This window comes from Triticum aestivum, chromosome 7D, assembly GCF_018294505.1.
Source record: "Triticum aestivum cultivar Chinese Spring chromosome 7D, IWGSC CS RefSeq v2.1, whole genome shotgun sequence".
In the NCBI taxonomy this organism is placed as follows: domain Eukaryota; kingdom Viridiplantae; phylum Streptophyta; class Magnoliopsida; order Poales; family Poaceae; genus Triticum; species Triticum aestivum.
In genome coordinates this window covers 134,238,453-134,250,321 of record NC_057814.1, presented here as the reverse complement: position 1 = coordinate 134,250,321, position 11,869 = coordinate 134,238,453, and positions in this window count along the sequence as shown.

Here is an 11,869-nt window from a genome sequence, read left to right as displayed (position 1 = left end):
TCTCCGTATCGTTTCTATCCGCGCAATCAAAAGCACACACCTCAGTTTTAGTAGAACTGCGCAAAATGAGATGGCTATCCCTCGTTGCCGTCGTCTAACCACCCGTCTTCCAGGTATTCCTACATTGGTAGTTACTAGGTAGAATGACCAACGCAATCTAAAAGAAGTTGATTCGTACGTTTTACTTCCTGATTGCAGTGCAGGGACGAGCGAAAACATCTGCATCCTAGTCCGGAATGCACTTTCCTACCAGTTCATCCATGGACCGAGGACTAGCTGGCACGGCTGCACGGAGGTTTTTGGACAGGTGCGCGGACAAGAGGCATTGTGGTCTGCTTATTTCTGCAAATAGCGGTGCTTAAATTTAGTGGAATGCACAAGACTTTCAGCTGGTCAGTACACTGCATGGTTCAGATCAGCATTCCAGCTGAGAACACAATTATAATTGGTTATTCTGGAATGAGAGAACCTAACCCTGGATGGTGGCAACAAGAAAAAACCAGAGTGAACTCCAGGAAATTTAAGCCTGCCGGGAGGCCCTTTGCTCAGAGAAGCCTTGCTTGTTTTTTCCTGATTTGTAAACCTTCTCACAACTTTGTCTTTTGCTGTGAACTAGTATATGTTTGTTATGTTCTATGAATCATTGAGATGTACAAAATTGCTTAACTTATGCTTTTCAAGTTTTTTATGAAGCCGAGTTTAATGTGAGTGTTCCACATGAACGCTGGACTAGCGTGTGAACGTTTGGAATTTACATTGTGGCCTCAGTTAACTGCATGAACCACTGTAACAAGATACATAGTTGCTTATATGTCAGACAGCAGATTGTTGATTGTTAGCTGGTCGATAGCCTAGTGTTGAAGCGAGCTGAGCCAATGTGCCGTGTTTTGCACAACTGCTTACAAGTGGGGTAGCACCAACAGTGTTTACAAGTACTTATGTATACGTCGGCGCACAGTTCTCGAACGAGTACTCTATTTCATCAAAACACACACTGCTCGTATGATAAAACTAGTGAGGACGCATCTGTTTCGGCAACAATTACGATGATTCACGGGCACACAAAAGTAGCAGCAGTTCCCATAGACGGATTCAAACAGAGTACTAGCCCCAGAGGGCTCGATAACAGGCAAGGTTCGGATAATTAGACAGAATCCAAACTACTATTAAACACTAGCTGGGGCAAGTATTTCATGCCTCGATCTAATTTGGGCTGGACACAAGACGGACCTTGCCATGAACATCATCGAGGACGTCCGGCAGCAGCTCAATCCTGTGAACCTTCATGAAGACAACCTTGTGGCCTTGCCACTCATAAACTTGTTTGTGGAGGCATGCCACGTCATCTTCCTGCGTAAGCTTGACAAGAACAGTATGCCTCACAAACGAAGGAGTAGCTTTGAACTTCTTGTGCTTCAGTACACCCTGGACAACACGCCTGACAACAGTGAGGCTGGAATACAACTCTTCATTGGTATAAGCGCAAATGGCTTCCAGGATCCAACAGCCTAAAAACTCTGTTTTCCCAGTGCGTATATTCAGGTCATCCGCCTCATAGCGAGTGACATGTACAACCACACAATCCTTGTCTGCATCAGGGCTCTAATTGAAACAGAAACAAATTCTGAATTACTTTCCAGTATAAGAAACACAAGTTATTTAAACCACTATGTATAGCATGGCATCGAAGCTAATAAAATTTTGCATTATTCATCACCACATACTTAGATGAAAAACCACAATCGAGATCGGCAAAGAAGAAAATCACCTTGGGCAGCTCAGCGGGGGGGGGGGGACACATCCTCGAAGGGGGAAAACTGCTCCTGCAGTGCCACGGGGGCTGTAACCTCAAACGGGGCGTTGACCATCTCAGTAGTGGCCGTGAGCGTATCTGGGGTCGGCTCGGTGGCTGCCTCCATCTTCTTGGAGCTCTCTGTCTCGTGGGGATCAGCCTCCCGCGTCTGCTCCAATATCGGCAGATCTTTGCCTGGTTCTCCTTGGTCCATCATGAAACTGACGAATACTAGGAGACCACTGAAAGGAAAACACAATCGCAATGACAATGAAACAAAAAAGAGAGTGAGGATCGGTTACTGCTTTGCAAAAGTTCTTTTTTTTCTCTGAACGAAAATATACCAACATCACGGATCCGCTTACCTTCCCTTCGTTGGGAGAGAAGAACAGTGGCAGATGCGAGTGTTGCCTTTCTTGAAGACGGTGAGGGAGAAGGGGATTCAGCGAAGAGTGAAATGATGGTTGCTTCGTCCGTCAAACTTAGACTGCGGGGAGGTGGGGTTTTGTGATACGACGGCTCGTTATTGCCGCGCTACGACCGGGGTGACTCTCCGCCTGCATACTGCCTTCTAATTTGGTGGATGGCATTTGGGCCCGCGCGCTGCATGGCCCGCATGTCGGTGAACAAAAGTATAACGGCATTCAGTAGAGGGAGACGTTTCGATGACCTAGGAGGAGCCAGAAGCGGTATTGTATCCACTGTACTAGTAGTAATTGTTTTTCTGGGTAGCTGTAGAGTGTCTCCACTGTACTAGTAGTAATTGTTTCTCTGGGCCCAAGACAAAACAGCCCATCCACCCTAGTAAATAGTAAAATCAATTCAAAAGTCCATATATTTACTGAATGAGAGGCGCTACCCACACCCAGCACACCGCCCCCCAAAAAACCTGGGTGTTCTTCTTCCTCCTCACTCCCACCCACCTCACGTCAGCTCGCTCCACTCGTACCCCCAAATTCCTCACCTCACTCCTACAGAAAACCCCAGCTCCCCTTCTTCCTCACTACTACAGAAAAACCCCAGCTCCCCTTCTTCTTCACTCGCACTACAACTAGGCTCGTCATTCGTTACTCTGCTCAAATCCGTGAGCGCGACGCGACGCCCTCGAGGAAAATGGAGTCGGCTGACCCCAGCGCCAAGAAGATGAGGCTCCCGCCAGCGGCGACGCCTGTTGTAGATCCCGCACCCGGCAGCGCGGGGAGAAGCGGCGACCCCGCCCCCACCGGATCCCAGGAACCCGTAGAATCTCGGGTGGACCGCATCAGCGATCTCCCGGACGCCGTCCTTGGGGAGATCATCTCGCTTCTCCCCACCAAGGATTGCTGCCGCACCCAAGTCCTCTCAATTCGGTGGCGCCCTCTATGGCGCGCCGTGCCCCTTAATCTCGACTGTCGTCAGCTATCTCTCTTCAATGATTTTGAAATCCCCAGAGCCATCATCTCCTCCCACCAGGGCTCCGTTCAAAGCCTCTGCATCCCGTCATGCTACCTGAGCAAGCATACCATGCCCTGCACGGTGGACGCCTGGCTGAAATCCCCTGAATTCACAGAACTACAGCTGCTTGAGTTCTACTATTCCCCTGGAAATCACCTACCAGATACCGAACGCCATCTACCTGTGCCCTCAGCACCGATGTCCATCTCGCGGTTTTCCTCCTCTCTCCACACCGCCACCTTTGCGCTGTGCGACCTACCAGACAATCTGGTACTAAACCTTCGACTCCCATTTCTCAAGAAACTTTCACTTGTGCGGGTTCGTATATCGGAGGCCTCATTGCACAGCATCATCCACTCCAGTTGCCCTGCCCTGGAGTGCTTGGTGCTTGTTTTCACAGTTAGAATCGGTTGTCTCCAAATAAAGTCGCCTAACCTTGTAAGAATTGGAATTTGTTTTGACGGAAGGCAGCTCATCATCCAAGATGCCCCTTCACTTCAAAGGTTGATCCTTGATTCTAGTTATTCACCGTTGCAAATAACCGTCCTCTCTGCGCCTAAACTGGAGACCTTGGGTGTAATACATGATCTCTGTGCTCATTTCAATATGGTGTTTGGCTCCACAGTTCTTCAGGTACTTTACATTATCATCTACACTTGTAACCATAAGCTGCATTTTAAATTTCTGCGCATAAGTTATATGTCATCTTGGAGTACACATTTTGTACTAATATTATGTTCTATGCTCAATGAAGAGTTTCTCCATGGATGGCCTATCAATGGTGCTGGATTCTGTCAAGATCTTATATATCCAAATGAATAGTTTTGATCTGAACAAGATTATTGGCTTGCTGCAATGCTTTCCATGTCTGGAGAAGTTGTATATAAAGGTGATAATTTCACGCACATTGGAAGCCCGCATATAGTGTACTAGAATTAACCGTTCAGCTGTTGCTCTTTCGACACTCTTTTTTAGACCTTAACTGTTTTCAATCTTCATGTCTATTTAGGCAACAGGACGGGGTAAGAAAGTTATAACCAATCGGTGGATTCGTAAGCATCGGGATTTTCTCACTTCTCATGAGATTCGATTGAAGACAATAACGCTAGAACGATATGTAGCCAACCGTGCAAACACTAGATTTGTCACATTCTTCCTGCTGAATGCGAGGTTACTATTGTCCATCAGGCTTAAGTTTATCAGCAGCATGGTTTTGACGGATGGGTATGTGGAAGAGCAAAAAAAGGAGTTTCAGGTGGGCAAAAGAGCTTCTGAACGTGCCGGGCTTCTATTTACAACATATTGTGGTCATAATCCAGTAAATTTTACGACCCAGGATGTTCATTCTATGGACCTAACTGATCCATTTGACTGTGACTGCCAAAAGCAATGTTGGAGTTAGATGTTGTTGCCCTTTTCAACCTGGTTTTTTTGTAAACCTGATGAACAATTAACCCTCCTGCTTTTGTACAGTTTGTAAGCTGGAGTTAGATGTTCTTCCCTTTTCAACTTGGCTATGACTGTCATATTTTCTTTGAAGCAAGGCAAATGGCTTGCCAGTCGTTTAATTTAGAGTGAAATATTGTAACAACTAACAAATCCCAACCAGTTATTTATACTAGTTTTAGCGACGGATCAGGGTAACAACGGGGCTGTGCAGGGGCTGTGGCCCGTCAAGCCAGGGTTTTATTTATGTTTACCACATCATGAGCCCAGTTGTGTTTTTTTCTTGCTGAAAATGGCTAGCCCAGTTCTATTTTTTTAAAGAAATACCCAAACGAGGCCTACTTGCTTTATCAGCCCTGCTGGGCTGCAAATCTTTCAAGACGAGGAGAGTTTCATTCGGTTTGCCCAGAAATGGGCTGTACATTTTTAAAACACATCAAACCGGGAATTAGTTTCAATTTTTTTCATTACAAGATTTTAAATTCCATTGATTTTTATGCGTGGACAATTATTTGGATTTTATATTTATATAAATTATTTTTCAAAATAGTTTGAATGTGAATCGATATTTCGGGATTAAAAACAGTTGACCGCACCGAAATATGCAAAAAATTCGTATACTTTTTAACCGTGGCCACAATATGGGGTGTAATGCTAACAAAAAGAAGATGGGCTCCAAAAAATTCTTAAGAATTAGCAAATGGGCTGTACATTATTAGAAATAATGCACACGAGAGCAGTGACTGTTGGATGTCCATCCAACGGCTGTCGTGCTTCTTCAATCTCTGCTTTTCCTGCTCCAGCCGCTCAAACAAGCGCCGGCGGGACTGCCTGCTCCCTCCTCCCGCGGCCGGCTATGCTGCCGCGCAGGCCTCACCGCCCCACCGTACTCCCATCGCTGGCCTAGCCATCCCTCTACTCACCCACACCTGCTGTTATTCTCCGGGGACGGCAGACGAACCAGTAAACCCTCGTACTCCTCCGCGTGGGAAACAACTGCCGAGTCTTCCCTGGCTCCGTGTCGTTCCCTTCCTAGGCCTCGCCGTCGTCCACCGCCCTGGTGCTCTCGGCGCGGCCTGGTCAACGTGGTCAATGAACGACATCCATCGGAAGTGGACTGTACGTGGAGAGGCTGACAGCTGGGTCCACGGCCGCACACAAGGAAATGCCTCCTTATTACGCGCAAAATAATGATTCCTCCACCTGACAGCTAGGACCCACGGGAAGGGCTTCTGTATTTCGCGAAAAAAAATTCCCCCCGCTGACAGGTCGGACCCACCAGCTATATCTTCGCACGCAAGGAAGTGCCTCCTTATGACGCACAAAAAAATGAATACCCCCCTGCTAGCTGGGACCCACCATGGTGGGTGGCTGACTTGTGGGCCTACTAAGTTGATGGGGACAGAGGGCTTTGTCAACTTAGTCAATATGAACGATTCTAGCTCCAGTGACCGTACGATGTCCATCCAACGGCCATAGTGCTTCTTCAACCTCTGGTCTTCTTGCTCCAGCCGCCCAAAGCAGCGCCGGTCATGCCGCCTGCTCCTGCCTCCCGTGGCCGGCTGTGCTGCCACGGAGGCCTCACCGCCCCCATACTAATCCCACCGCTAGCCAGGCCATCCATCCACTCACCCACACCCCCTGTTATTCTGCGGTGACGGCAGCCTCACACCGCAGCCAAACCAGTGAACCCTCGTACTCCTCTCCGCATGGGCATCCACTGCCGCGTCTTCCCCGGCTCCGCGTCGTCCCCTTCATAGGCCTCGCCGTCGTCCACCACCCCGGTGCTCTCGGCGCGGCCTGGTCAACATCGTCAATGAACGACATCCATCGGAAGTGGACTGTACGTGGAGAGGCTGATAGCTGGGTCCACGGCCGCACGCAAGGAAATGCCTCCTTATTACGCGTAAAATAATGATTCCTCCACCTGACAGCTAGGACCCACGGGAAGGGCTTCTGTATTTCATGAAAAAAAGTTCCCCCGCTGACAGGTCGGACCCACCAGCTATATCTTCACACGCAAGGAAGTGCCACCTTATGACGCACAAAAAAATGAATACCCCCTGCTAGCTGGGACCCACCATGGTGGGTGGCTGACTTGTGGGCCTAGTAACTTGACGGGGACAGAGGGCTTTATCCACTTAGTCAGTATGAACGATTCTAGCTCCAGTGACCGTACAATGTCCATCCAACGGCCATAGTGCTTCTTCAACCTCTGGTCTTTCTTGCTCCAGCCGCCCAAACAGCGCCGGTCGTGCCGCCTGCTCCTGCCTCCCGTGGCCGGCTGTGCTGCCGCGGAGGCCTCACCGCCCCCATACTACTCCCACCGCTGGCCAGGCCATCCCTCCACTACCCCACACCCCCTGTTATTCTGCGGCGACGGCAGCCAAACCAGTGAACCCTCGTACTCCTCTCCGCGTGGGCATCCACTGCCGCGTCTTCCCCGGCTCCGCGTCGTCCCCTTCCTAGGCCTCGCCGTCGTCCACCGCCTTGGTGCTCTCGGCGCGGCGTGGTCAATGTGGTCAACGACCGACTTCCATCGGAAGAGTACTGTACATGGAGAGGCTGACAGCTGGGTCCACGGCCACAGCCCAGTTTTTTTGTGATTTGCCAAGTAAGTCGCTTTGTCAGGCCTGTTGGGCTGCAAATCTTTCAAGACGAGGAGAGCTTCATTCGGCTGGCCGAGAAAATGGCCTATCAGTAATGAGAAATGGGTCTGTACATTTTTAAAACACATCAAACCGGCAATTAGTTTCAATTTCTTTTTTTCATTTCGAGATTTTAAATTGCATTGATTTTTATGCGTGGACAATTTGTTGGATTTTATATTGATATACATTTATTTTTAAAATCAGTTTGAATGTGACTCGAAATTTCGGGATTAAAAACAGTTCGGACCGCACCGAAATATGCAAAATTTCGTATAATTTTTTAACCGTGGCCACAATATGGGCTGTAATGCTAACAAAAAGAATATGCGCTCCAAAAAAACCTTATGAATTAGCAAATGGGTTGTAAATTATTAGAAATAATGGCAGATGGGCTGTATGATGTTTTCCATAGATTTGAGGCTTTCTTAAAAAAAGGTTGACGCATAAGCAGTGACTGTTGGATGTCCATCCAACGGCCGTCGTGCTTCTTCAATCTCTGCTCTTCCTGCTCCAGCCGCTCAAACAAGCGCCGGCGGGACTGCCTGCTCCCTCCTCCCCGCGGCCGGCTGTGCTGCCGCGCAGGCCTCACCGCCCCACCGTACTCCCATCGCTGGCCTAGCCATCCCTCTACTCACCCACACCTGCTGTTATTCTCCGGCGACGGCAGACGAATCAGTAAACCCTCGTACAGTCGTACTCCGCTCCGCGTGGGAAACAACTGCCGAGTCTTCCCTGGCTCCGTGTCGTTCCCTTCCTAGGCCTCGCCGTCGTCCACCGCCCTGGTGCTCTCGGCGCGGCCTGGTCAACGTGGTCAACGACCGACATGCATCTGAAGTGGACTGTACGTGGAGAGGCTGACAGCTGGGTCCACGGCCGCACGCAAGGAAATGCCTCCTTATTACGCGCAAAATAATGATTCCTCCACCTGACATCTGGGACCCACCGAAAGGGCCTCTGTATTTCGCGAAAAAAACGTTACCGCCGCTGACAGCTTGGACCCACCAGCTATATCTTCGCACGCAAGGAAGTGCCTCCTTATTACGCACAAAAAATGAATACTCCCCCTGCTAGCTGGGGCCCAGTACAGTGGCAGGCTGACTTGTGGGCCTACTGAGTTGACGGGGACGGAGGGCTTTGTCAACTTAGTCAATATGCACGATTCTAGCTCCAGTGACCGTACAATGTCCATCCAACGGCCGTAGTGCTTCTTCAACCTCTGGTCTTCTTGCTCCAGCCGCCCAAAGCAGCGCCGGTCGTGCCTCGTGCTCCTGCCTCCCGTGGCCGGCTGCGATGCGGCGGAGGCCTCACCGCCCCCTACTACTCCCACCACTGGTCAGGCCATCCCTCTACTCACCCACACCCCCTTTATTCTGCGGCGACAACAGCCTCACACCGTAGAAAACCAGTGAACCCTCATACTCCTCTACGCGTGGGCATCCACTGCCGCGTCTTCCCCAGCTCCGCGTCGTCCCCTTCCTAGGCCTCGCCGTCGTCCGTCGCCCTGGTGCTCTCTGCGCGGCGTGGTCAACGTGGTCAAGGAACGGCTTCCATCGGACGTGGACTGTATGTGGAGAGGCTGACAGCTAGGTCCACGGCCGCAGCAAGGAAGTGCCTCCTTATTACGCGCAAAATAATTATTCCTCCACCTGACAGCGGGGACCCACCAGACAAGCCACCGTATTTCGTGAAAAAAATGTTTCCCCTGACTGCTGGGACCCACCAGCTACATCTTCGCACGCAAGGAAGTGCCTGACAGTCGGGACCCACTTGGTCGAAGCGTACGTAGCGTTGCCATTCTGGTCGCAAACGTGTACGCACATACTGGTCGATGTAGAGGCGTGCACGTGTCATAGTAGAGGCGTGCACGTGTCATAGTAGAGGCGCGCACGTAGCATGTACACGTACGTACAGTGGCCAGTGTGCAAGAAAGAAAATACGGCCACGTACGTACATACGGGCATGGTCTCGAATGCCTACTCGCGCATACGTATGGCCAGGGCTCGTGTACATGGCTGGGTCAGAACCGAGAAACAGCGTGGTCGTCGTGTTCATGGGGAACCAACCAGCTGGGTCGGAACGGAATGTGTCGTCGTGTTCATCGGTAGGGCTTGGACGGGACAGCCGATGGAAACGAGGCCTGGCGTACCGCAGAACGGAGGAAACGGCCTTGTGTTCGACCGGCCAGGTTCGAAACGGGATCCTGTTCATCGGGAGGGGTCTGGTGTACCGTAAAATGGAGGAAACGGACCTCCTACGGTCGAAACGGGGGTCCTGTTGATTGGGAGGGGTGTGGCGTACCACAAAACAGAGGAAACGGACTTGTGTTGGAGCGCTATGGTCGAAACGGGGGTCCTGTTCATCGGGAGGGGTGTGGCGTACCGCAAAACGGGACTCTACGGGATACTGTTCATCTCCACCGTCACCCCCTCCAGCCTCCACGGGCTACTGTTCATCCACCGTCGACCTCCTCCAGCCTCCACCTTCGACTGTTCATCCACGGGCTCCTGTTCATCCAGCCTCCACCGCGCGCTACTCCATCGGCTACTGTTCAACCAGCCCTCTCCACGGGCTCCTGTTCAACCACCCCTCCACGGGCTACTGTTCATCCAGCCCTCCACCGTCTACTATTCATCCTGCCCTCCACGGGGTGGTCCTGTTCATCCTGCCCTCCATGGGGTCCTATTCATCCAGCCCCAACCGGCTCGAACGATCGGGGTCCTGTTCATCCTCCCCCACCGGGAACTGTTCATCCAAACCCCCCTACAACGCTCACTGTTTATCCAGAGGCAACGCCACGGGGTCCTATTCATCCACCCCCACCGGGAACTGTTCATCCAAAACCCCCAGCAACGCTCACTGTTCATCCAGAGGCAGCATCGATCGGCTTCAGTTAGCAGCAGTAGCGAAGGAATCTCTCGATCGGGTTCAGTTAACAGCCATCGATCGATCGCTCAGGTTCAGTAACGCATAGCCTGCAGTGCAATCGCTCGGGTTTAGTTAGAGCCCAACGCCTCACTCGGGTTCAGTTAGGGCCCAACGCCTCGCACCCACGCACGTGCGCGTACGCGAGAAATGCGCATCGCTCGGCCCCGACCACCCACCGTAACCGGGAACTCCCTCATATTTTCCTCGCCCTCGCTTCCACCACGGTTTTTTCCGTCATGGACGGCCCAAAGAATGTCATGCAGCTGCGTCTTTGGCCCGCCCAGGACGAAAAGCCCATTTTCTGTCATGATTTTTTGTCATAGAAGTAGGACCCCACCACATCTATGATGATACCGTGTTTTGTCACAATTATTGTCAAAGAAGTATGACAGAAAAACATTTCGTTCGGCCCAAAATGTCACGGATGTGTCTTTTTTTTGTAGTGTAAGAGACTGAAAGTAACTACATACGATAGTTAGGCCCAGGTGCAACTCGGGCCTTTAAATGGCCAAAATTGAAACCGGGCCGAAAGAGGCCCATATGTAGACAGGGCCACTGACGGGCCGAAACTAATATCGGGTCAAACTGTTAAACGGGCCATTAAGTGGCCGAAGAGCAAATCAGGACGCCAATGGGCCCAATGGCATAATAGCTGTTAAAAATGTCGTATCTGTTATGGGCCGTAATTAGGCCCGAGAAATGGAAGTCAGTTAACGGGCCAGATCAGGTATGGACCGTAATTTAGTCCAAACTATTGCGGGCTGTTAACGGGCCGGATCTGATACGGGCCGTAAACTGGCCCAGAATATTGCAGTTATTTAACTGCCCGTATCTGATGTGGGCTATAATTTGGTCCAGAAAATGTTAGGCTGTTAATGGGTCGGCCCATTAGATCTGACGAAATCTTGTGGGCCTATTCCTGGGTTGGCTTTTAAACCCATATGGGCCTCTATTGGGCCATCCAACGTGTCAACGTTTCATTGGCGGTTCTTGTCAAATGGACGGTTGACATCTGTCCCAACGTTGAGCCGACACGTGGATCGTCGACGAATGAGAATTTTACACATGGAAAATCGCCATTGGTCCGGGCTGTTAAAGGGTTATCAGATCCAAACCGGAACCTGATAGCTTAACGGTGACCCGTTACGGTGGATGCCACGTGTCGGTTACCCTTGACGAAACCACTTCTATGACGCATGATTTATCGTCATGGAAGTGGACACTTCTATGATGATAATTTTGGTAATGTCATGGAACACTTCTACGGCAGCACAGGTATGACTATCTTGATCCTATCATAAAATCGTCATGGACGTACATGCATGATAGAAAACGTGACCTACTGTGACAAACATGTCTCATCACGAAAGTGTATTTTTTTTGTAGTGAACTCTCTTTACTCGTTCCGTAATACATCATCTTGTAACTAACTCATTAGTCACTTTGCTGGCAAGGCTTCTTATGATGTGCATTACTGAGAGGGCCCAGAGATACCTCTCCGATACTCGGAGTGACAAATCCTAATCTTGATCAATGCGAACCCAACAAACACCTTCGAAGATACCTGTAGAGCATCTTTATAATCACCCAGTTACATTGTGACGTTTGATAGCACACAAGG